At 36.9% G+C, this 25,745-nt stretch overlaps 1 protein-coding gene across 4 annotated transcripts in view; it reads right to left on the minus strand.

The window, feature by feature from the left end:
• Nucleotides 1–25,745, minus strand: part of LOC137254583 (glutactin) — an 82,462-nt gene that overhangs the window by 55,213 nt on the left and 1,504 nt on the right. The window contains exon 1 of one of the 4 annotated variants that reach the window (XM_067792368.1): nt 5,160–5,501. The exons of the other annotated variants lie outside the window; for them this stretch is intronic. The gene's annotated coding sequence lies outside the window, so the exon portion shown is untranslated. Of the gene's footprint in view, nt 1–5,159; nt 5,502–25,745 lie in introns of those variants that run through there. 4 annotated transcript variants of the gene reach the window in all.

The raw sequence follows: 25,745 nt of genomic DNA on the forward strand, positions 1-25,745 counted from the left end.
ACCGGTTGCAGAACCGAGGGTTCCTCGCAGCAGACCTTTTGAACTGCCTTCGACCTACTTCTACCGCCTCATGTGCCCATTCCAAGCGCTCGATCTCCACTTCTGTTGGGTCGACCACTGCTCCAAAGCCTTGTAGAATTCTTAGTCATTATTATAAGTACTGCGAGAGAGCTCTTTTACTTCTTCTGTTCCGCACCCTTCTCCACTCTTCTACTCTGTTTTCAAGCGTGTACTTCTCCAACACGGAGTTCATTGACTCAGAACTACTCTCGCTCCTCGAGTCGTATTTGTCGTCCTTAGATTGCGACTCAGTCCTCCTCTTTACATCGTCCTTATTACAATCAGGTAATGAGTCGTTCATCTTGGTCGTACGACCACCTGCCCGACAAGGCGGGCTCAGCGGTCCAGTATTATATACGTGGAAAGAACCGTCCGCCACAGCAGCGCCCCTTACTGTGGTAAGGCCATAAATACTTCCCGAGGTGGCCCGGTATCGGGAAGGCTCCGTTCGAATACAGCCGAATTTATCCCCTGGCTGCAAATTCTCCAATAGGCACGGTCCGCATAACACTCTGGATTAAGGGGTTGGCAGTTCTTGGTCACCGACATTCCTCTGCCCTCCTATGAGGCGAAACGGCGTAGATATCAGTCTTAAACAGCTCCGCCTAGTCGGGCGCTATGGAGTTCGGCTAAGCCCTCTCACCAACGACAAGGTGCCTATCCTAGTGGGGAGTGCCCCCAAATCCCCAACCACAGAATCCCCAGCTAAAAAAAAATCCCAAATACATAATCCCCAAATTTCAAATCCCATAACCAAAATCCTCAACACAAAATCCCCGCACTTTTTTGGGGCTAAATCCCCAAACCTTTTTTGAGGAAATATCAAAAAACCTCGAACACAAAATCACAAAATTTTTAATTAAATCATAAATAAAAGTTCTGACGCGTATAAACATAATTACGCATTTATATATATGTAAGTATGTTAAAATATATAAGCATAAAGTAAAATGATGGGGAATAACCTAACGGTACACGTTCTATTTGCATTGTGTTTTCATATCTTCTTTCTGTTCTAACGATGTCAATGTTATATTGCGAGTTTGACAACAACTTCTTATGTACATCAGTGGCACAGAGGCTTAGGTCTTCAACTACCGTGCAAAAGTCATAGTGTACAAGGACAAGTGTGTTGACTTCTTTCTGACAGGCACTCGCTTAAGTGAGCATAACGGGAAAATCTGGGTTGCCATTGTTGTTTCGGTTGAAAACGGTCCAATAGGGTTCTGTGCAGAGACGTAAAAGATTGAAACAGGGTTTACGTAGTCACAAAAGTGTTGCTCCTGTTCCACAACATTTTAATTTTATATCATAGCGAAAATTGTTCAGTTCAGAGTTATTGATTTTCTTTAAAAATTTTATTTAATACATGAGGTTACTCCTAAGAGTAAAAAGCATAGAAAACGTAGTTTTTCAATTATTGTGAAACACTTTTTAAACTCAACAACAAAGTATATCTGTAAAATATTTTCTAGGATTTCTTTACGCAAGTTCATTATATTTTTGTAATACAAGAACCTGTAAAAAGCAAAGAAAACGTAGTTTTTCAAATTATTGTGAAAAACTTTTTAATTTGAATTTCTGTGCCCAAGTTTACTATATTTGTGTAACACAAGAATCTGGAGGTCAATTCTTTAACTATGAAATACTGAAAAATGTACACTTATTGAAAACTCATTTGCACACACAATTTACACTTTGAATTTAGTTGTGTTTTCATGCACAAAATTTTGAAACTAAAAGCAAAAGTTTCATTTGTCAGAAAAAATAAAGAAAAAAACGGCCTAATGTCAAAAAACCCTATCGAAAAACAAACTGGCTTGTTTGTTTTTAATGAACTACGTTGTATTTTTCTTGCATTTCGTTAGTTTTTTTAAATATAGTTCACACACTTACACCTGTACTGAAACCTTATTGGCTCCCTCGACTAAAAATAAAAGAGAAAATACAAGAAAAATACATAGAAAATAAAGTAGTGTCATGTAGGAGTTTGATTTGTTTGCACTTACAGAACCATTTTATTTGCAGGAGACTTTCACAGCTACACAAATTAAGGCGGATTTACACAGACGCTTTGATTGTGTTGCATTCATTAATTCATCTGTCGGGCGAAGTATCGAAAAATGTACATAAATGCTTTGGTTGCGTGCCTACGCTTTGACAACTCCATACGAAAAACAATGAAACGCCGTACGTTATCTTTGCATTGAAGCGGCCAAAGCGTTTATGTAATTTTGGCCCTATGCATTTGTGTAAACAGCCTTAGAAGTGAAAATTTTCCATGTTGCACGTATGGCGCTTTATATTTTGACACTTATTTAAATAAATTTAGCTTTCCGTATGTTTCCGCATTGTTGCAGGCTACAAATCTTCTAGTATTCTTATTTCCGCGGAAATATATGCAACTATTTCATCTGTAAATACTACAAAGTTTTATTAAACTATCAAACGCAACTCAGCTTGATGTACTCTTACGTACCAAAAATGCAACAAGATTTGCATCAGGTGAGCGAGGCTATTTGAAGTTTTGACGTTTATCGCTTAGTTGAAACACTTGTATAGGTACACTATGGACAAAGTCGTCGGTTTAATGCCAGATCACTGATTTAAATTTTATTTTCTATTTATTTAATTTTTTTATGAATTCATTATTAAAAATACTGTGAAAAAATATTAAAAAATTTAAATGAAAAACCTAGATCTCGTAGTGAACCGACAAGGAGAAAATATCGCAAAATTAGCATAATATCATTAATATAGCCATTGAATGGAAGGAAACGAAAGTAAATTGCAAAAGTTCTCAAAATAATTGAAAAAAGGATCTTCGTGTAGCCAAGCGTACAGCAATGTTGGTCGCTGAGCTTACGTTCGCTTGAAAAAAGGAAGAACAAGATGATTGTTTACATTTTTTGTATGCAAATTTGTGTAATTAGTTAAAAAATGTTACTTTAGTTAATAAAAGTGCGTGAAAGGTACATATATTAACAAAGCGAAAAAGAGTATTAAACACCAGAACAGCTTGGTTATTGCCTTTCATAATTTACAAAGGCACGGGGATGCAAACAACGTTTAATACCTATTTTCCTTTGGTTTCGGGGACGGATATATGTAGCTGAAGAAATTTAATTTTTTATTTTTTTTCAATAATTGTTTGCTTTTCGTAGCGACGTCTGAAAGTAGCTTCGTGTGCACCTTGCCTAATTTATACATAAAAATATATGTACATATGTATTTATAATTTGTAAAAACAAAAAAGTGTGCCGGTGTGTATCTGCAATGCAATGAATTTTGAATTTTTTTGTTATGTAAATACTATATTAATTGTATTTATAAGTTATTGCGTTGCACTGTATTTTCTTTAATGTGCTCATTAAATATTTGTGAAATCATCAATATTGAAGTGTTAATTTGGAAATAGAATAAATATAACTATCGCCGCGATTTTAAACCTAATTTGAATGCTTTCATGCATAAAATGGAGATTTCGTGTTGGGGATTTTGATTATGGTATTTTGATTTGGGGATTTAGATTTTCGGGATAAAGGGGTAACCCACCCTAGTGAGGGTTCTTTATGGAAAATCTAGGAAGTTTTTCAACTTGGCCGAATTCGTTAACGCCTCATACCTGCGCGCCGAGAAACATAATGGACCTGGAAGCAGCCTCGAAGACGTTTTCACTGCGTGACGCAGGAATGTCGAAAATTAGAAAAATCATCCAAATTCGGAAATTTTGCCTTCGAGTTTTATGGAGCTTCCTAATAACCTAGAGACCTGAAACTTTGAACAGCTTAGGGCTCTTTAAGGTTCAAATATTTAGGATTAAAAAATTCTAGATGATCAAGATATTTAAAGATATCTAGAAAATTCATTTAGAACATTTGGAGGCTTGCGATCGGTTTTTGAGTAACATCTGATTGAGATAGAAACTTGAAACCTTACACTTAGTTCAGTGCACCGTGACACTAAAGCAGCAACCATTCCACTTGGGCCCGCTGTGGTGGAGATAATAAGAAAAACTAAAACTAGAAGCTTGAAATTTTGAACGTATTGCTGAGGCCACGGGGTTTAAAACAAAACAAGTAAGGAAGGTTAAGTTCGGGTGTAACCGAACATTACATATTCAGCTGAGAGCTTTGGACACAAAATAAGGGAAAATCACAATTTAGCAAAATGAACCTAGGGTAACCCTGGAATGTGTTTGTATGACATGGGTTTCAAATGGAAGGTATTAAAGAGTATTTTAAAAGGGAGTGGCCCTTAGTTGTATATGTGAAGCCATTTTCGAGATATCGACCAAAATGTGGACCAGGGTGACCAAGAACATCATCTGTCGGGTACCGCTAATTTATTTATATATGTCATACCACGAACAGTATTCCTGCCAAGATTCCAAAGGGCTTTTGATTTCGCCCTGCAGAACTTTTTTCATTTTCTTCTTCTTAATGACAACTACCATGTCACACCCATTTTACAAAGTTTTTTCTTAAGTTATATTTTGTGTCAATAAACCAATCCAATTACCATGTTTCATCTCTTTTTTCATATTTGGTACAGAATTATGGTATTTTTTCATTTTTCGGAATTTTCGATATCGAAAAAGTGGGCGCGGTCATAGTCGGATTTCGGTCATTTTTTATACCAAGATAAAGTGAGTTCAGATAAGTAAGTGCACTAAGTTTAGTAAAGATATATCGATTCTTGCTCAAGTTATCGTGTTAACGGCCGAGCGGAAGGACAGACGGTCGACTGTGTATAAAAACTGGGCGTGGCTTCAACCAACCTCGCCCATTTTCAGAGAAAACTGTTATCGTCATAGAATCTATACCTACCAAATTTCCCAAGGATTGGTACATTTTTGTTCGACTTATGGCCTTAAAAGTATTCTAGACGAATTAAATGAAAAAGGCCGGAGCCACGCCCATTTTGAAATTTTCTTTTAATTTTGTACTTTGTTGCACCATATCATTACTTGAGTTGAATGTTGATATAATTTACTTATATACTACAAAGTTATTAAATTTTTCGTTAAAATTTGACTTAAAAAATTTTTTTTTTTGATTTTGCTAATTTGTACTTAACACACTGTACACTCTACTTACGAGTATTCCGGTAATTTTCCAGACAGATTCCCAAATATCGCATCAATAAGAAGAGTAAGTATATTTTTATGTTTCACCATCGAAACCTCTTAGATTTATTGAGTTATTAATCTTTTTGGGTTTTATAGAAACGTTTTACAATTTTTAGTTTTCCTTAATGTGTTCGACTTACTTCTGTCGTGTCCAAATTATAATGATGTCAAGCCGAATAGCTCTGTTCCCGAGTTGTCCCAACACCTGTTGTTCGTTTCACCGTAGACAACGGGTGTTGCAGCAATTCGAGAAACAGGGTGACATTTTCATTATTTATTAAGGCTCCGTTACATCATCCTTTTTGGGGAAAAGAAGAATTGATAAAGTGATCAATTTTGTCACATTCTTCTTTGGCCAAAAACTTATAAAAATTGTTACGAACAAACGAATATATATTTATATTAGGGTGTACCTCCCTTTTTTAATTCGTTGGTTCGGAACCATTTTTATTACTGATTATTACAAATGAACTTAGAAGTAAAAATACTCAAATTTTATTTACATTTATGTTCGTTTACTGGTAGGAACTAGGAAGTTATTGGCGGGAATATTAATTACAATTTAAATTAGTAAAATACTTTGTATGTTTGTTTTGTTTGAATTTTCTTTTGTAATTATTTACATTTTAATATATTGTAACGAATGTTAGCAGCACTGAGCGATTCTATCGTCTCTAAGCCGATGCTAAGCAGTGACGTGAATGCACATCAATAATTCAATCATTATGTATCTACATAAACGAAACAATAACTGCGTCTACATATATGTACCATGTACGTATACGAGCAGCGGAGAGACAATGCACAAACACATGCATATATCTGAGATACTCCTATAAGTATGCAATGAGAAAAACTATAAAATTGTGCAATTGTAGTTACAGCTGAGAAGTTTGAGAGCTACTGGACTAGTAGATTCTAGAAGCGCCTAGAAGATGCGAACGTTGAAATCAGACAGTATATAAGGCAACAAGTGTAGAGGCGCTGGAATTCAGTTTGATTTGAGTTGTCAAGCAGTTACGACTAAGACGATATCTAGCGAGCAATAGCAGTATTATTTTGAAAGTCAGTTTCATTCAAGCTATCAGTTTGGTTATTAAGCTATTCGTTGCACAGTTTGAGTGTTATTGTGAAGTATTTTAATAAAGACCATTTTTCCATTATCCAATATTGGAGTTATTTATTCAAGAGTTTAGCGATACGAGCCTAGCAAAAGGGCAAATAAGAGGATTTGCAGCAAATTCGTTACAATTGGTGTCAGAAGAGGAATTGTTGAATAAATTCCGGAGGACAACAAGGACATGGCAAAGTTCAGTGAATTGAAGATCCAGCAACTGAAGAAGGAGTTGGAGAGCCGTGGATTGAATACAAGCGGCGTTAAACTCGAACTTCAGGCACGGCTACGAGAGGCAATGGAAGCAGAAGGAATTGATGTGGACGAGTATGTCTTTTATCCTGATGGGGACGAGACAACAACAAAAATTGAAGAGAAAAACGAAACATCGCAGACAGTTACGAGCACAGACTTGAACATGATATTGGCTGCAATAGCTGCTCAAACATCGACAGTAACATCAATGTCGTCGCAAATATCATCCCAACTAGAATCACAGGAGGTACGCATTTCAGAAATGGCGTCGCAAGTAACATCACAATTGGAAGAACAGAAAACGTATATGTCATCTCAACTAGAAGAACAGAAAACGTATATGTCATCACAGATGGAATCCCAAGAGACACGAGTAACATCGAAGATTGAAGCACAAGAAACGCGTATGTCAGAAATGTCGACACAGATTACATCGAAGATGGAAGCACAAGAAACGCGTATATCCGAAATGTCGTCGCAAATGTCATCTCAGCTGGAATCGCAGGAGAACCGTATAACAGCGAAGATTGAACCACAAGAGGCACGGATATCCGAAATTTCGGGGCAAATTTCAGCACAGATATCATCGCAGATCTCTGCTCAACTGGAAAAGCAAGAAGGACGTATTTCCTCGAAGTTGGAAGCGCTAGATACAAAAATTTTACAGTTTGAAGAAAAAATCGAGGCCGAGGTGGATGCTTTGAGAGGACGTATCGAGCAGTTGCAACTAAATCGCCCAGCAGTTTCAACTAGTAATCCAAAGGTAAAAACACCATCCTTTGACGGTTCTGTTCCTTTCCAGGTCTTTAAGCTACAATTTGAGAAGACCACAACAGTGAACAACTGGAATGCTGAAGATAAAGTTGCTGCACTGTTCATGGCGTTGAAAGGGCCTGCAGCTGAGATTTTACAAACCATTCCAGAGGGCGAACGGAACTGTTATGAAGCATTGATGGCTTCTGTAGAACGAAGATACGGAAGCGAACACAGGAAACAGGTCTACCAAATAGAATTGCAAAACTGCTACCAAAAAGCTAACGAGACTTTGCAGGAGTTTGCTTCGGATGTTGAAAGGTTGGCTCATTTGGCAAATGCGGACGCACCCGTGGAGTACACCGTGAGGGTAAAAATCCAGAGTTTTATAAACGGCATACGGGACGTAGAAACGAAGCGAGCGACATATGCAAACCCAAAACCCACATTCGCAGAAACGGTGTCACAAGCTCTGATTCAGGAAACAGCGTCGCTTCTGTGTAAGCCAGTTTTCAAAGCACGCCGTGTGGATGTAGAAAGGCCAGAGTGGGTAGACGCAATATTGGAAGCACTGAAGGGATCTCAACAGAAGAATGCCGGAGTTATTAAATGTTTCAAGTGCGGCAACCCAGGTCACATTGCACGTCATTGCGATCTTGGTCCTAATAGTTCCAACAATGTGGGTGGCCGTAAACGCAAAGCTGGCGGAAATGAGCAAGAGCGTGTCGGATGTAAAGAACGAAAACTTGCCCCGGCTATTGAATGTCCTGTGATATCTGTGTCGCAGATTGGAAGGAAATCAAGCAGTCTTACCATCAGAGGGAATGTGGATGGTAAAGAGCGTGTACTGACTGTAGATACGGGGGCATCTCATTCCTTGATTCGATCTGATTTGGTCTACAGGAGAGTAAAGCCATTACCTGGATCAAGGTTGCGTACGGTCACAGGCGAGTATAATCAAGTCCAAGGCGAAGTGGTATGTGAGGTATTAATTGCAAAAGTCATGGTTCTACACAAATTCGTTGTGGCGGAGATCGTTGATGAAGTCATATTGGGAGTGGACTTCTCGGTTGACCATGATATCAGGATCGATATGCGTAGAAAAATTATGCGCTATAAGAACCAGGACATACCACTTAACTTTAGTTTGGAAAAAGGGTTCAGCAGTAATCGGGTACTGGTGGAAAGGACTCGACAAAGACCACGAAAGTTAAAGGCAATGGTTGATAGATCGAATGGGCCAAATAAATCAAAATCAAAAGTACCTGCGAGAGAAACACTGGCATTGACAAAACCTAAAAGACGCAGGAAAACGAAGCAACGAATTTCCGAGAAAGAATGCGAGGGTAGTTTCAAGCCAGAGCGCTCTACTGTAAGGAAACGTGGGAACGTTACTGATTATGCAAAGCAAATCCGTCCAGCGCAAGTTCTACGAAGTAGTTCATCGGCCAAACCACAGAGTGTGAAGGAACGAACCAGTGTATTGAGTAGTACGATGAAACACAGGTACCATGAGAACAATAATTCGAAAGGTTTCTTGGCGGGAGATTTGGTACTGTTATACAACCCTCACCGGCGGAAAGGTGTTCCATCCAAATTTCGGTGCAGTTGGGAAGGCCCGTACAAGGTTGTGAAGAAGATCAGTGATACCATCTACCGCATACATAGCATTGAGAAACCACGGAGTAGAAGAGTGGTACATTTGGCGATGCTAGCAGCGTTTGGATCGAGAGATTTGTCTGATCGGGCATACGGGACGTGAATTCACATCAATAATTCAATCATTATGTATCTACATAAACGAAACAATAACTGCGTCTACATATATGTGCCATGTACTTATACGAGCAGCGGAGAGACAATGCACAAACACATGCATATATCTGAGATACTCCTATAAGTATGCAATGAGAAAAACTATAAAATTGTGCAATTGTAGTTACAGCTGAGAAGTTTGAGAGCTACTGGACTAGTAGATTCTAGAAGCGCCTAGAAGATGCGAACGTTGAAATCAGACAGTATATAAGGCAACAAGTGTAGAGGCGCTGGAATTCAGTTTGATTTCAGTTGTCAAGCAGTTACGACTAAGACGATATCTAGGGAGCAATAGCAGTATTATTTTGAAAGTCAGTTTCACTAAAGCTATCAGTTTGGTTATTAAGCTATTCGTTGCACAGTTTGAGTGTTATTGTGAAGTATTTTAATAAAGGCCATTTTTCCATTATTCAATATGAGTTATTTGTTCAACAGTTTAGCGATACGAACCTAGCAAAAGGGCAAATAAGAGGATTTGCAGCAAATTTGTTACAATATATTAGATTTATTAAAGTTTTACATTTTTAATCTTTGCTGCTTTTGAAATATGTTTTTTTGAATATACAAAATTTTGTGCTTTTTTTTCTTTTTTTTTTTTTATGTTTTAACAATTTTTTTTTTTGCCTTCGTGGCTGCTTAAATGCTAGTACTAAAAAAAATTTTGGATTTGTTTTTCAATCAAATTTAAAGTTTAATCAAAGTATTGAAGTAATATTAATTTACTTTACTTAGGCGATTTTTATGTACTACTTTTTCTTTGTTTTTAACTTCATCGAAAATAGTTACGTTAGTTTCGTTAATTTTTGTTATAATAAACGTACCTTGATAAATACTTTCGTGTTTATGATGTGGTTCTTTCTGTAAAAGTACTTTATCTCCGATTTTGACAACTAAAGATCGTGCCGTTTTATCGTAGAGATTTTTACTTTGTAACTTATTTTTATTAATTAGGTTTTGTGCCATTTTGTGCGTTTTCTGCATCCTAAACTTAACTTCTTTGGCATAGTTTTCGACATTATAGATTGGGTAAATTTTTTCTTTTGTCAATTCATTAGGCAAAGTTGCCTTTTTCCCAAAGACTAACTCGAAAGGAGAAAACCGATTGTCGAAAACTGTGCTACTCGTAGTATTGTGTAGGAAAGTAAAGTATTTTAAATAAACATCCCAATCAGCAAAAGTATCTTTTAAATATGCACGTACATAAGTATGCATTAAAAACTCTATGATTACGTTCAATCGTGCCAACAGTTTCGTGATGGTATGCAGTTGAAAAATTATGTTCAATATTCAGAAGTTTAGTTAATTCTTCATATAATTCATTTTTAAATTCAGTACCTGAATCTGATTTTATGGCATTCATTGTGCCGTATGTTAAAATGAAGCCTTCAAAAATTGCTGAAGCGATTGTTTTTGCCGATTTGTCTGGCACAGCGACTGTTACCAGGTATTTAGTCATGTCGCAAATCATGGTAAGTGCGAACTTGTTACCATATTTGGACTCAGGTAGGGGTCCTATTGTGTCATTTACTAGTATATCAAATGGTTTACAAGGAGTTTGTGTTAAAACAAGTTTTTCTTTTGTTGTAGGTTTAACCTTAAAAGACAGTCTTTACAATTTTTGATATATTTCGATATATCGCGAGTCATATATTTCCAATAAAACTTTGTTCGTAGTTTTGCGTAAAGTCTTTTCATTTCGCAGTGTCCACCAGAAATGGGATCATTATGGTAAATTTTCATTAGTTTTAATTTTGTATCTTCATCTGTTACTGTCTCCACTGGATCTGTTAAAATAATTTCTAATGATTTTAAAATTTTATTTCCAATATTTTTGAAATTTGTAATAGTATAATGTTCGAACAAAATATCGTTTTTAGGCCATTCAATCTTTTTAATTTTGCGTTTGCCGGCTTCTGATTCAAGCCTCGAAAGTAATTTCTCTAAAGTCATTATTTCGTTAACAAGCTCAAAACTAAGTAACTCGAGTTTCTTATGCGCAAAAATTCTTAAAATTGTTGTTTTATTATTTTTATCGTACGTAATTGCATATCTTATTCGTTGGACTTTTTTCGAAAAATTAAATGAAAATTTGTCGCAGACATGTAAAGTAAGTTGTCTTTCGTCGTTTTTGTCTGTTTAAATATGAAGATTATTGTCGTTTTGCCTTTTTGTCATTGATCTTGCCTGAACTGCTAAAATTTGTTTGTTCGATTCCTTAATCTCATCGATTGTAATACACGATATTGCATCAGCACCAACGTTTGATTTACCCTTTATGTAAACTATAGTAAAGTTATATTCTGCTAATTCTAATCTTATTCTCAAAAGTTTTGAAGATGGGTCTTTCATATTGAATAGGTATACTAGACGTCTATGGTCGGATTTTACGATAAAATGGGTGCCATAAACGTATGGTCGAAATTGCTTGATTGCAAAGTAAATAGCAAAGAGTTCCAACTCTATAATTGGTTTTTTCTGCTCTGCTTTATTTAATGCTTTAGAAGCGAAACAAATTGGTAAATCACTACCTTGCTGTTCTTGACTTAAAATAGCGCCATATCCAGTTGTGGAAGCATCAACAGTAATAATGAATTGTTTAGTAAAATCTGGATATCTGCTTTCAAAGATAAAAATGCTCTTTCGCACTCAACATCTCATACGAATTCAACTCTTTTTCTGCTTAATCGATTCAGAGGCGCTGCCAGAGACGCAAAATTTGGCACAAACCGTCTGTAATAGTTTGCAAACGCGACGAATCGTCGTACCGCGTCTTTGTCAGTCGGTTTTGATACTTTTTAATTGCGTTTATTTTAGAGTCGTCTGGCAACAAACCTTTGGCTGAACATTTATGACCTAAAAATGTAACTTCTGGTCGTAAAAAGTTGCATTTATTTGGGATAAGTTTGAGATTGAAAGATCTACAAGTATTGAAAACTTTTGAAAGATTTTTAACTTCACTACAACCTATGACGATAATATCGTCGACGTACAAAAATGCGACGTTGGGTGGTATACCCGAAAAAGCTATAGTCATCATTCGTGAGAATGAATTAGGTGCTATATTTAAACCGAATGGAAGCACTTTCCATCTAAATGCACCGACCGAGGTGCTGAAAGAAGTAATTTCACGAGAGTCAGGATGCAAGGGGATTTGATGAAATCCTGAAAAAAGATCTAATGTGGAAAAATACTTTGCTCTACCGAGATTGTCTAAAATATCGTCAACTCTAGCTAGAGGAAATTTATCAGCAATGAGTTTTTTGTTTACTGCGCGAAAATCTACGCACATACGATAGGCTTTTTGACCATTAGTATCTTTCTTTGGGACTACAATCAAGGGACTATTGTAATTGAAATAACTGGGTTCAATCAAATCGTTGTCTAACAGTTTATTTACTTGGCGATTTATTTCTTCGCAATCTATAGTTTTTAATATATACCGGTTCTTTGTCTGTTAATCTTAATTTTTGCTCGTAGAAGTTGTTTAAAGTCATTTTGTCCGTGTCAAGAGCGAAAATGTCAGCATAATCAATGCAAAGGTCAAGTAATTTACTTGGAGCATGTTGAGGTATTTGATTTTTTAAAATCGAAATTAGTTTTTTTTTGTACGTTTGTCTTCTGTTTCTGTCTTGTTAATTGTATAAATATTATAATTTGAAAGTTTCTCTGTTCGAATGCTGTTACTTTTTACATATTTGACATCATCCGTGGTGTTTATGACTTTAATTATCGGATTACTGGAATTAACAATGCACCTAGCTGTGAAAACACCTTTTTCAATTTCCTGCGAGTCCACGAAAAGTGGCTCGGGTGAATCTCCTAAATCAAAAAGTCTGAATATTTCACATCTGGGAGGAATGATACAACTGTCGCTTTCTGTTCCGTGCAGGATTGGTATCGCAACTTTTTCATTACCTACCCAAAAGGAAATACTATTTCTTTCATGAAACCTTTTTCATAATTAATAATTCATTTGTTAATTTTCAGAAAATCTTTACCCAGTATGCCATCGGATGGAATATTAAAGTCGTCATTTACTACATGTAAAGTATGTTTAATAGAAAAGTTAGAAAAATTTACATTTGTTGTAATTTTGCCTAAAGTAGAAACTGAATTAGAAGTGACACCGGTAATGTTAATAATGTCGTTCGTATTTAAGGAAATATTTCTGTCTAAACATGATATCTTTATTAAAGAAATGTCCGCTTGTGTGTCTACTAGGAAAGAACAACATTTTTGTGACTCGTTAAGTTGTAATTCAGTGAAATCAGAGTAATTTAAATTTAAACAATAGATGCCTATTGGTGAGGGAAGTTCGCTTACTGGCTTAGTTCGTCCTCCCCCAGTGTTCGCTCCTGAGGGGCACTCGCGTTTAAAGCGCGAACGTTTGCGTTTCTACCTCTACCATTGGCTGCTCTCGAATTGTTACCTCTATTGTTACTATTGTTTGAATTTGGATTTGTATTTGAACGCGTATTATTATTGTTATTAGCCGTGTTTTTTAACACGCGCGTATACGTTTCGTTTGCGCGTGTTAAAAAACGCCTATCTTCGCTTAGATAATGCTTAGGAGACCCATCTAGCGGCTGTGGTTAAACAACTAGCTACAGCAACAGGGTGTACCGAAAAGCGGAGACGCAACGCTCTGATGGCCATAGGGTATAACATATAGCTGAATCAGTTGCGATGAATTGTGGACACACATAGAATACATAGAATTAGTGTAGAGGGTGAAACAGAGACACATATTTCAGTTACATCTGAGTATAATGCGTATTTAAATTTAGTAGGACAAAATTTATGCGCAGCAATTTCAGAGGTGTATTTATAGTTTGTCGACTAGCAGTCAATATAAAGTTTAAGCGTAAACGGATATACGCGTGTTAAAAAACACGGCTATTATTCTGGTATCTATTTCCGTTATAATTCCTATATCTTTGATTATTGTTGCCGTTATAGTTGCTATTGTATGAAAATGAACTATTATTATTTCTATAACCAGTATAGCCGCGGTTTGGGTAAAAGCCTCGATAAATACCACGTGAATTTCTGAATGTAATGTTACCACGTGATCGAACAGCTAGAACCTGACGTTCAGTTACTTCCTTGTTTTGTTCTACAAATAATTTCGCTACTACGTCTTTCGGATCAGTAAATGCCGTTGAGGCTAAAATGGTTTTGACTAAATTGGATTTTGCGTTTAAACGACACACGTTAACCGTTTGTTCGACTGCCATTTCATGAGCTTTCGCTTCAATAATAAGAGACCGCTCAAGTGAGTCAGCTAAATCTTCAACTTTTTTCGCAAAATCTGTATAATTGTTACCGTTAACGTGCAACGCTGCAATTCTCCCTGCTACAACTTTCGAGTTGCCCGGTTTGATCCTATTACGTAGAGCTGTTTTAATTTCATTGACTGAAGTTACTTGTGTTGGTATTGCTTCACGGGCTTTACCCTCTAATTTTGATTTTAAGAAAGCTATAAAAGAATCATTTAAATCTGCAGTAGCGAATTGTTCAAGCAATGCGATTTTGTCTATAAAAGAATCAAGTGCTAGAGGATCACCACTGTAGTTTTCTCTAATAGAATTAGCACATGTGTTAATAAAAATTCTCTTATCCTCTGGTGTTGCCATGATTTGATCGTTAAGATCTGGAGCTGAATTAGCAGAAGGTGAGGCCACGTTTGTACTATTTAGATCGTTAATATCTGATCTTAAAGTAAAAGAAGTTGAAATTAGTTTTGCACTATTTGAATCGTTAAGATTTGAATCTAAATTAGAAGTTGTATTTTTAATGGAAGAATTTTCGAAGCCTGGAAAATCTGTTGACAAAGAAAATCTATTTTCCTGGTTTGTGACTTCTTCGGTCGAGGATGAATTATCGGGATCGGATTCTGAGTCTGAATTTTTTTTGCACTTGCTTACCACTTCTAAGGTACATATGTAGTTATCAGAATAGCAAAATAATTCAGTTCAAACTATGAAATTAATGAAGTACTTATTTGAATGTCTGAATTTATATTTAAGCTGAAATGTTGAGGGAAAAGAAAAATTAATTTTGTATAAGAGAACTGATTTGCAGGTGAATAGTCACTAAAGAAGTATTTAACAATTTATTTGAAGAATTAACTAAAACTGTAGTAACCTTGTATGGAAAAATCTTTAAGATGTAATTGAATTTGAACTTTGCACAAAAGTATATAGGTATTAATTGGTAACAATCTCAAAATTGTTGTAACTTGTTCAAAGGATCAATTTATACTCACGCTTTGTTAAAAAAAAGTCGTATATTTTCACGGACGTACCGCTTTATGTAAAAAAATCTCACTTGGCTTTTCACGGAACCACCGTTTATATAAAAAAAATATTTATTGGTTTTTAACGGAATCGCCGCATGTATCAAAAAGAAATTTTATTGGTTTTTAACGGAACCACCGCATATATCAAAAAAAATTTTATTGGATTTTAACGGAACCACCGCATATATCAAAAATAAATTTCATTGGTTTTTAACGAAACCACCGCATATGTATATCAAAAATTATCAATTTTATAGGGTACTAGCAGTCTGTACATCTAATTCACTCAGTATGATATTTTGCTGAAAAATGAATGTATTGAAGAAATTCTACCTGGGGTAAGAGAAATCCTTAAATGAAAGATTTGTGAGAGGTTAAGTTTAGAATGGTTTATTAATAGACGCACTTTTGTAACCAAAATCTAAAATATATTATGCGAAAGCACCGCATTTAATGAAAATTTTAATATTTTGTACACATACATGTGTTTAGTAAAAGACGTAAGTAAAGGAATTTAATACATACATTCATATTAAATACATATTTTCTGCTGCTGGTCTTTGCTGGTTCCTACTGGTGCTTGTGCCTTGAAAATATGCCACACGGTGGGTAGTCGCATGTACCAAAATCGTCATCCCGAAAAAGAATGTTTGCCGGAATAAATGTAGCATGAATTTGCGTTCAAGTTTGTAAAAATGTATATTCAGCGTATTGATATTGTTGAATTGCAAAGTGGTGTCGCGACTGACTACCACATAAAACTTATTGGCAGAGTTGGATTAATCCTTTGCCAGACCAATCTAATTTTGGCTACATCTTCATAACCCCAAAAATTCGGTAATTCCACCATTTTATTTTTCGAACCGCGTGTTTTGATATCACTGTCGCCATGTACACTCTACTTACGAGTATTCCGGTAATTTTCCAGACAGATTCCCAAATATAGCATCCAATAAGAAGAGTAAGTATATTTTTATGTTTCACCATCGAAACTTCTTAGATTTATTGAGTTATTAATCTTTTTGGGTTTTATAGAAACGTTTTACAATTTTTAGTTTTCCTTAATGTGTTCGACTTACTTCTGTCGTGTCCAAATTATAATGATGTCGAGCAGAATAGCTCTGTTCCCGAGTTGTCCCAACACCTGTTGGTCGTTTCACCGTAGACAACGGGTGTTGCAGCAATTCGAGAAACAGGGTGACATTTTCATTATTTAATAAGGCTCCGTTACAACGCATATAGTAATAGGAGTAACATACCTGCCAAATTTCATCATGATATCTTCAACGACTGCGAAATTACAGCTTGCAAAACTTTTAAAACACCTTCTTTTAAAAGTGGGTGGTGCCACGCCCATTGTCCAAAATTTTACTAATTTTCTATTTTGCGGCATAAGGCCAACGCACCTACCAAGTTTCATCGCTTTATCCGTCTTTGGTAATGAATTATCGCACTTTTTCGGTTTTACGAAATTTTCGATATTGAAAAAGTGGGCGTGGTTGTAGTCCGATTTCGTCCATTTTAAATAGCGATCTGAGATGAGCGCCCAGGAACCTATATACCAAATTTCATCAAGATACCTCAAAATTTACTCAAGTTATCGTGCTTACGGACGGACGGCCAGACGGAGGGACGGACGGACGGACATGGCTAAATGAATTTCTTTTTTCGCCCAGATCATTCTGATATATAGAAGTCTATATCTATCTCGATTAGTTTTTTTGTTATTTTTGTCGAATCTCTTCCACCAGCACTCGCTTACTGCTGAACCCTTGCTCAAAACTGAAGTTAAGTGGCACATCTTTGTTCTTATACTGCACTTCACATACCACTTCTCTCTGGACTTGGTTATACTTGCCATTAACTGTACGCAATGTTGCTCCAGGTAATAGCTTTACTCTTCTGTTGACCAAATCAGATCGGATTAAAGAGTGAGATGCGCGCGTGTCTACAGTCGGTACACGCTCCTTGCCATCCACATTTCCTTTGACGGTAAGACTGCTCGATTTTCTTACAATTTAAGGGATGGATATCACAGGACATTCTATAGCTGGGGCAAGCCATCGATCTTTACATCTGACTCGCTCTTGCTTATCTCCTCCAGCTTTGCGTTTACGATCAGCCAAGTTCGGACTACCAGGACCGGTACTGCAATACGTGCAATGTGACCTGGGTTACCGCACTTGAAACATTTCATAACTCCTGCATTTTTCTATTGTGATCCCTTCAGTGCTTCCAAAATGGTGTCTACCCAATCTGGCCTTTCCTTTGGCGGGCTTACTCAAAAGTGACGCTGTTTCCTGAGTCAGTGCATGAGATACCGTTTCAGCAAATGTTGGTTTTGGGTTTGAGTATGTTGCTCGCTTCGTTTCCACATCTCGTATGCCATTTATAAAGCTCTAGATTTTTACCTTCTCGGTGTATTCCACGGGTACTCCTGCAAAGTCTCATTCGCTTTTTGGTAGCGGTTTTCAACTCAATTTGATATATCTGTTTTCTATGCTCGCTTCCGTAACACCTCTCTAGAGCAGCCATCAATGCTTCATAACTGTTCCGCTCGTACTCTGGAATAGTCTGTAAGATTTCAGCTGCAGGCCCTTTCAATGCCACGAACAGTGCAGCAACTTTATCTTCCGCATTCCAGTTGTTCACTGCTGACGTCTTCTCAAATTGAAGCTTGTATACCTGGAAAGGAACAGAGCGGTCAAACGATGGAGTTTTTACCTTCGGACTGCTCGCTGGAACAGCTGGGAGATTTAGTTGTAAATGCTTCATAAGACCTTTCAACGCTTCTAGGTTAGGTTGAACTGGCCGGTCCATGAGGACCTCACTTAGACTGAATAAGTCCGTGGTATTTTCAACGCTTCTATCTCGGCATCAATTTTTTCTTCGAGTTGTAAAATTGTTGCATCCTGCTCTTCCAGTTTCGCAAAGAGCTGCGATGATACCTGTTCCGAAATTTGTGCGGACATTTCATATATACGTGCCCCTTGCGCTTTCAGTTGAGATGCCATTTGCGACGACATTTCTGAAATGCGTACCTCCTGTGACTCCAGCTGAGATGCCATTTTCGATGCTTATGCAGATATTGCAGCCAATATCATGTTAAAGTCTGTACTCGTCACTGTCTGCGGTGTTTCGTTTTTTTCTTCCATTTTTGTTGTTGTCTTGTCGCTATCAGAATGAAAGACATACTCTTCATTCAAATAGCATAGCTACCCTTAGTCGCCTTTGTAGCTCGGATTTATTGCCAGTAGTATCCAATACACGGGCTTTTAGCTCCTCCTTCAGTTGCTGGATCTTCAATTCCCTCAACTTTGCCATGTCCAAGTTGTATTCAAAATCTTCGGAATTTATTCAACAATTCCTCTTCTGACACCAATTGTAACGAATTTAGGGAAATGCCGCTTATTTGCAACCTTCTGCTAACGTCGATAAACTCTTGAATAAATTACTCCAATATTCTGTATTTCGAAATGGTCTTTATTTAGATTACTTTGGGAGTAGAACTTCACAATTATACTTCACAACCAATAGCGTGTTTCAATCAAAACTGATTAGTCATGCCTCAGCTTGCGCTTTTATACTCTCGATTTCTTCGTTCACCCATTTCTCCTAAGGTTAGTAATTTCGCGAACTTCATGCTTGGTTACCAGCCATATACATGTATATTTGTAGTTTGTAGCCATATGCGTGTGTATATGTGAGTACTACTTCGGCTGATGATTACATGGGTTTGTGAGTATCTCTTCGTTGCCTTGTATGTCCCTGCTATGGACCAAGCGAGTGCTCCAAAATTAACCACAATTCATACAAAAAATATGGTCCAATTAACATTGCGATGTCCTAGGACCGGACCATATACTCCAGCTCCGCATTACATCAGAGTAATCCATGGAGTAACCACAGTCCAATAAACATCGTGTAGTGATTACAATCGTTAAAAACGAGCAATGATCGGCTTACAACATGTTCGTGTAGAAACATGAGTTGGTCCATCGCGGCATTACAGTGGAGTAGAATGGTAAGTACTCCAGTGGACCACATGGTCCAACGATTTTTGCAGGGGTATGTGTGTAAATGATGATTAATTTGTTTAGAGTGGCAACTTGCTTTATTGTTGTTGTGCCTTTATTTATTTAATATCAGCTTAGTGATGCTAATATTCGTCACAATATCTTCCAATTCTCGTCGTGCCTGCGTTTTTTTTTTTAAGTTGTCTCAAAATCAAACCTCTCCGCAAAAATAATTCAAATAAAGAAAAACTTTTCTGAAAAAATGATTTTGCATTTTTTCAATAAGGGAGTTCAGAATTTTGTGCGTTCGATGTTGGAACGTTGCTACAGCAAATTAAAGCTAAGGATCGTGAACCATTGTTTACTATATAGTTTGGCAGCTTAAATTGAGGTTATTTTGCGAATAGAGTGGAAGGTTGTAAAAGAAGGCAGTCGAATGAAGTATAATGAAGGAATGATGTTCGGAATTGTTTCAAAATTTGTTAAAAAAATAAAAAAATGTACTTAGGTGTTGCTCCTTTTTAGCAGCAGATTTTTATTTTAAAAATGTAATATACAAACCAAAGTTCATTCTATTACACGTTTTATCTATGGGCTTCACATGTACTTTATAAAAACATGCTTTTTATTTTTACGAAGTTATTCCTCAATGAAAATAAATGAAACACGTATAAAATTTCACAAAAATAATACATTTTTTCGAAAAATCACACAGATTAACCGCAGTCATTGTTTACGAATTTAGAAACAATGAGAATGGCAAATACGAACGAGTATGAAATGTAATGTCAAAACGTATAAGCACATGGTTGTATTTCAATGGACGAAAATGCTTTAAAAACGCATGAAAGTTGGAAAAAATTGATAAAAACTTTAATATAATAAAAAGCTTCTTTTAATAAAAACAAATACACCTTATATATTCTATACATACATCAATTGGTAAGGATTATGTCATTTTAAAATCTAATCTAAATAATCTTATTTTTTTATTAAGAGAATAGAACGGGTGCAAAAGGCCTTCATAAAATTTGCTCTGCGCAGACTAAACTTTGAAGAGCCTATTCCGTCTTATAATGCTAGATGTCTCCTTATTAACCTGAAGACGTTGGATAACAGAAGAATCTTGCTTTCGCTTAGCTTTGTGTTTGACATCATTCAAGGCATAGTAGACGGTCCGATTCTTTTAGAACGAATTAACTTCTTGGTTCCACAGAGGAGCCTAAGAAGTAATGATTTGTTTTTTATTGAATGGACTAACTATGCATATTATGCTTCTCTTATCAGAACCTTACGAGAGTTTAATTTGTTCTCAAATTCTTTGAATATAGATTTCTCAATTGAAAAATCTAAATTCAAATTACAATTAAATGAATTTTTAACCTAAACAATTATTTTGTAAATATACTCAAATATGTAAAAGTGGGATATCGCTTCCACCAAAAATTTCACTTGAAATAGGAATGAAGTCCACGACATTGGTACGTTTTTTTTTTGTTTTATGTTTTTTTTTTTTTGTATTTTTTTGAGGAGGAAGGTTCGAAAGCCTCAAAGTCAGTGTGGGACTTTAACCGCATTAAACCTCCTACCGTCTAAGTACCATTTCCCCCCTGCAATACCGTCAAGTATACCCTCGGGAGATTGGTTGATCGCTAGACTACGTCCGTTAGGATCACGTTGCAGTACTTTCTCAGTCACGCGGCGTTGGATTAGTTGTGGCTGAAACCCGAATAACCCTTCGCCGGTTTATTCCCGCCCTTGCTAGCTACGAACCGCTTCCCAAGACCGCGTATTTTTCGTATGTGTTTTGCAGCTCACCAAACTGTAATTAAAAAATTTTTTAATGCTTTAGTTAGGTATGTATAACGATAGGTAACTTCGTAGAACTTACTTACATAGCAATTATGCTATTGACGTGACGTGTGTCGGAATGATTCAGAAATACAGCAGAGAAGCGTGTTAGTTAGTTGAAGAGGCCATGTCTCAAATACGTCCCTTCGCAGCTCTCTACTATTAGAAGTGGAGCTATCAACTTGCTCTGGGATTGGGGTTTTTTATTTTATTAAACTCAGCTGAGGCGGCCACCGTGGTGTGATGGTAGCGTGCTCCGCCTATCACACCTTATGCCCTGGGTTGGCACCCCGGGCAAAGCAACATCAAAATTTTAGAAATAAGGTTTTTCAATTAGAAGAAAAAAATTTTTTTTTTTCGCCCCTCGGCAGTGTTTGGCAAGCGCTCCGGGTGTATTTATGCCATGAAAAGCTTTCAGTGAAAACTCATCTGCCTTGCAGATGCCGTTCGGGGTCGGTATAAAATATATAGGTCCCGTCCGGCCAATTTGTAGGGAAAATCAAGAGGAGCACGACGCAAATTGGAAGAGAAGCTCGGCCTTAGATCTCTTCGGAGGTTATCGCGCCTTACATTTATTTTTAAACTCAGCTGAGCAGAGCTCACAGAGTATATTAATTTTGTTCGCATTACGGTAATCCGTAACGGCATAACCTAATCGAGATATATATAGACTTCTATATATCAAAATGAACTGGGCGAAAAAAGAAATTCATTTAACCATGTCCGTCCGTGCGTCCGTCCGTAAACACGATGACTTGAGTAAATTTTGAGGTATCTTAATGAAATTTGGTATGCAACTTTTTCGATATCGAAAATTTCGAAAAACCGAAAAAGTGTGATAAATCATTACCAAAGACGGATAAAGCGATGAAACTTGGTAGATGGGTTGACCTTATGAAGCAGAATAGAAAACTTGTAAAATTTTGGACAATGGGCGTGGCACCACCCACTTTTAAAAGAAAGTAATTTAAAAGTTTTGCAAGCTGTAATTTGGCAGTCGTTGAAGATATCGTGATGAAATTTGGCAGGAACGTTACTTCTATTACTATATGTGTGCTAAGTAAAAAATAAGCAAAATAAGATTACGAACACGCCCACTTTAAAAAAAAAAATTTTAAGTCAAATTTTAACAAAAAATCGATATCGAAAATTTGGAAAAATGAAAAAAAAAAATGCCATAATTCTATACCAAATACGAAAAGAGGGATGAAGCATGGTGATTGGACTGGTTTTTTGACGCAAAGTATACATAACTTTAGAAAAAACTTTGTAAAATGGGTGTGACACCTACCATATTAAGTAGAAGAAAATGAAAACGTTCTGCAGGGCGAAATCAAAACCCTTTGGAATCATGGAAGGAATACTGTTCGGGGTATTGCATATATAAATAAATTAGCGGTACCGAACAGATGATGTTCTGGGTCCCCCTGGTCCGCATTTTGGTCGATATCTCGAAAACGGCTTCACATATACGACTAGGGGTCACTCCCTTTTAATACCCCTCATTAATACCTTGAATTTGATACTCATATCATACAAACACATTCTAGAGTCACCCTTGGTCCACCTTTATGGCGATATCTCGAAAAGGCGTCCACCTATAGAACTAAGGCCCACTTCCTTTTGAAATACTCATTAACACCTTTCATTTGATACCCATATCGTACAAACACATTGTAGAGTCACCCCTTGTCTACCTTTATGGCGATATCTCGAAAAGGCGTCCACCTAAGATCTAAGGCCCACTCCCTTTTAAAATACTCATTAACACCTTTCATTTAATACCCATATCATACAAACATATTCTAGAGTCACCCCTGGTCCACCCTTATGGCGATATCTCAAAAAGGCCTCCACCTATACAATTAAGGCCCACTTCCTTTTTAAATACTCATTACCACCTTTCATTTGATACCCCTATCGTACAAACACATTCTAGAGTCACCCCTGGTCCACCTTCATGGCGATATCTCGAAAAGGCGTCCACTTATAGAACTAAGGCCCACTCCCTTTTTAAACGGTTTTATTTAGCTTGACTTGACAGGCAGGCCGCACGGCCGCATGCACGGCCGTTGTGAACGAATTTTGTAATTGAAATTTAAGTAACTTCCCGATAAGCTACAAGCTTGAAACTTGGAATATACTTCAGAACTCGATGACAATGCAATAATAAGCAAACAAATCGCCGCCAGGATCGATATATTCATAAAAATCGTATTTGTGGTCCGATTTAGCTCATATTTGGAACACATAATACATACATGAATAGAAAGCGACCTATGAAAAAAATCGCCGCTAGGTGGCGCAAGGATCGAGATATTCACAAAAATTGTAGTTGTGGTCCGATATGGCTCATATATGGAACACATAAAACATACAAGAATAAAAAGCGACCTATGAAAAAAATCGCCGCTAGGTGGCGCAAGGATCGAGATATTCACAAAAATCGTATTTGTGGTCCGATTTGGCTCATATTTAGAACACATAATACATACATGAATAGAAAGCGACCTATGATGTTCGATTTGGCTCATATTTGGAACAAATATTACATACAGTCCGGTAGAAGTGACATCAAAATATTTTGGAGTTGGAGGACGGACAAGCATACGTGGCGCAGAGTCGAGTAAAGTCTTTGGAAGGATTATGTATTGAGGACTTAGATTGTAACAAATTGTCAGGGAAGAGTCCTTGTAATAATGAATCACTAAATGAACTAAATAGAATTAGAAATAATTGGCAATTAAATAAAGACTAAAAACTTGAAAATAAAATAATTTTAAAAAAATGTTAGCTTAAACGGTTTCAAAACGCGTCAAATTTCTATCGATAGTCATATATAAGACCAACTGAACTTTAATCAGGCTATTCTACGCCTCGTATTTTTAGAAATTTCACTCGCCCAACGCTTTTATTTAATTGTCTGATCAACGCCATAGATTGATGAGGAGTGTGATGACTAGTACCTAGGACTTACCTAATTATTTTGTAGCTTTTAGTATTATTATTACTTCATGTAAGTATGGTTTTTAATAAAACCGTTTAACTTAAATTTTTTTTTAAATCATTTTATAAAATACCCATTACCACCTTACATTTGATACCCATATCGTACAAACATATTCTAGATTCACCCCTGGCCCACCTTCATGGCGATACCACGAAAAGGCGTCCACCCATAGAACTAAGGCCCACTCCCTTTTAAAATACTCTTTAATACCTTCCATTTGATACCCATATCGTACAAACACATTCTAGAGTCACCCCTGGTCCACCTTTATGACGATACCTCGAAAAGGCGTCCACCTATAGAAATAAGACCCATTCCCTTTTAAAATACTCTTTAATACCTTCCATTTGGTACCCATATCGTACAAACACATCCTAGAGTCACCCCTGGTCCACCTTTAATGCCAAATTTCGAAAGGCGTCCACCTATAGAACTATGGACCACTCCCTTTTAAAATACTCATTAACGCCTCTCATTTGAATCCCATATCGTACAAGCACATTCTGGAGTCACCCCTTGTCCACCTTTATGGCGATATCCCTAAGTGGTGTCCACCTATAGAACTAAGGCCCACTCCATTTAAACACATTCCAGAGTTACCCCTGGTCCACCTTTATGGCGATATCCCGAAATGGTGTCCACCTATAGAACTATGGCCCACTCCCTTTTAAAATACTCTTTAATACCTTCCATTTGATACCCATGTCATACAAACACATTCCAGGGTTACCCTAGGTTCATTTTCCTACATGGCGATTTTCCCTTATTTTGTCTCCAAAGCTCTCAGCTAAGTATGTAATGCTCGGTTACACCCAAACTTAACTTTCCTTACTTGTTTTATTGTTTCTTTTTTCGATTTAAATACGAAATACTTTTTTTCTTTTTTTTTATTTTTTGCCCGTCCTTCAGTATTTTGAGAGTATGTAACTTCGAGATATCGCTAGTTGCCCCTGCCTCGGTTGAAGAGGCCGTGTCTCCGAACCGTGATCGACAATCACTACTTTGTCTCCAATAAATACCTTCACTTTTACTTCTTTTTTTTCCATATTCCACGTTTGGAAAGGCCGTAATTCCAATCCGCGCCTTGAATCTCTATATTTTGCCTGCTCACCGCTGTTGCGGCGCAGTCTTTCCTGTCTACTTAGCCACTTCATGCTGTGTGCGATGACGTCGCACGCCCCGTCCCTTTTTTGTTACTTTTAAGCATATGCCCCACGAAAGTCTCAGGACTGTAATCTCCGCCAGAAATGCTTTGAATGCTTCTCCATCTCAAGTTGTGGGTCTTAGGGCATTCGACAAATACATGGTAAACATCTTCTGCTGTTTCACTCCCGCAATGGTCGCATATGTTATTCTCTTCATGTACCTAATATACCTGAAGAATTTTCTAATACTGTCTTAAAGCTCAAGCTTTTAGTTTAATTTAAATAATTAAAAAA

The sequence above is a fragment of the Eurosta solidaginis genome, chromosome 5 (genome assembly GCF_040869045.1).
Source record: "Eurosta solidaginis isolate ZX-2024a chromosome 5, ASM4086904v1, whole genome shotgun sequence".
Classification (NCBI taxonomy): Eukaryota; Metazoa; Arthropoda; class Insecta; order Diptera; family Tephritidae; genus Eurosta; species Eurosta solidaginis.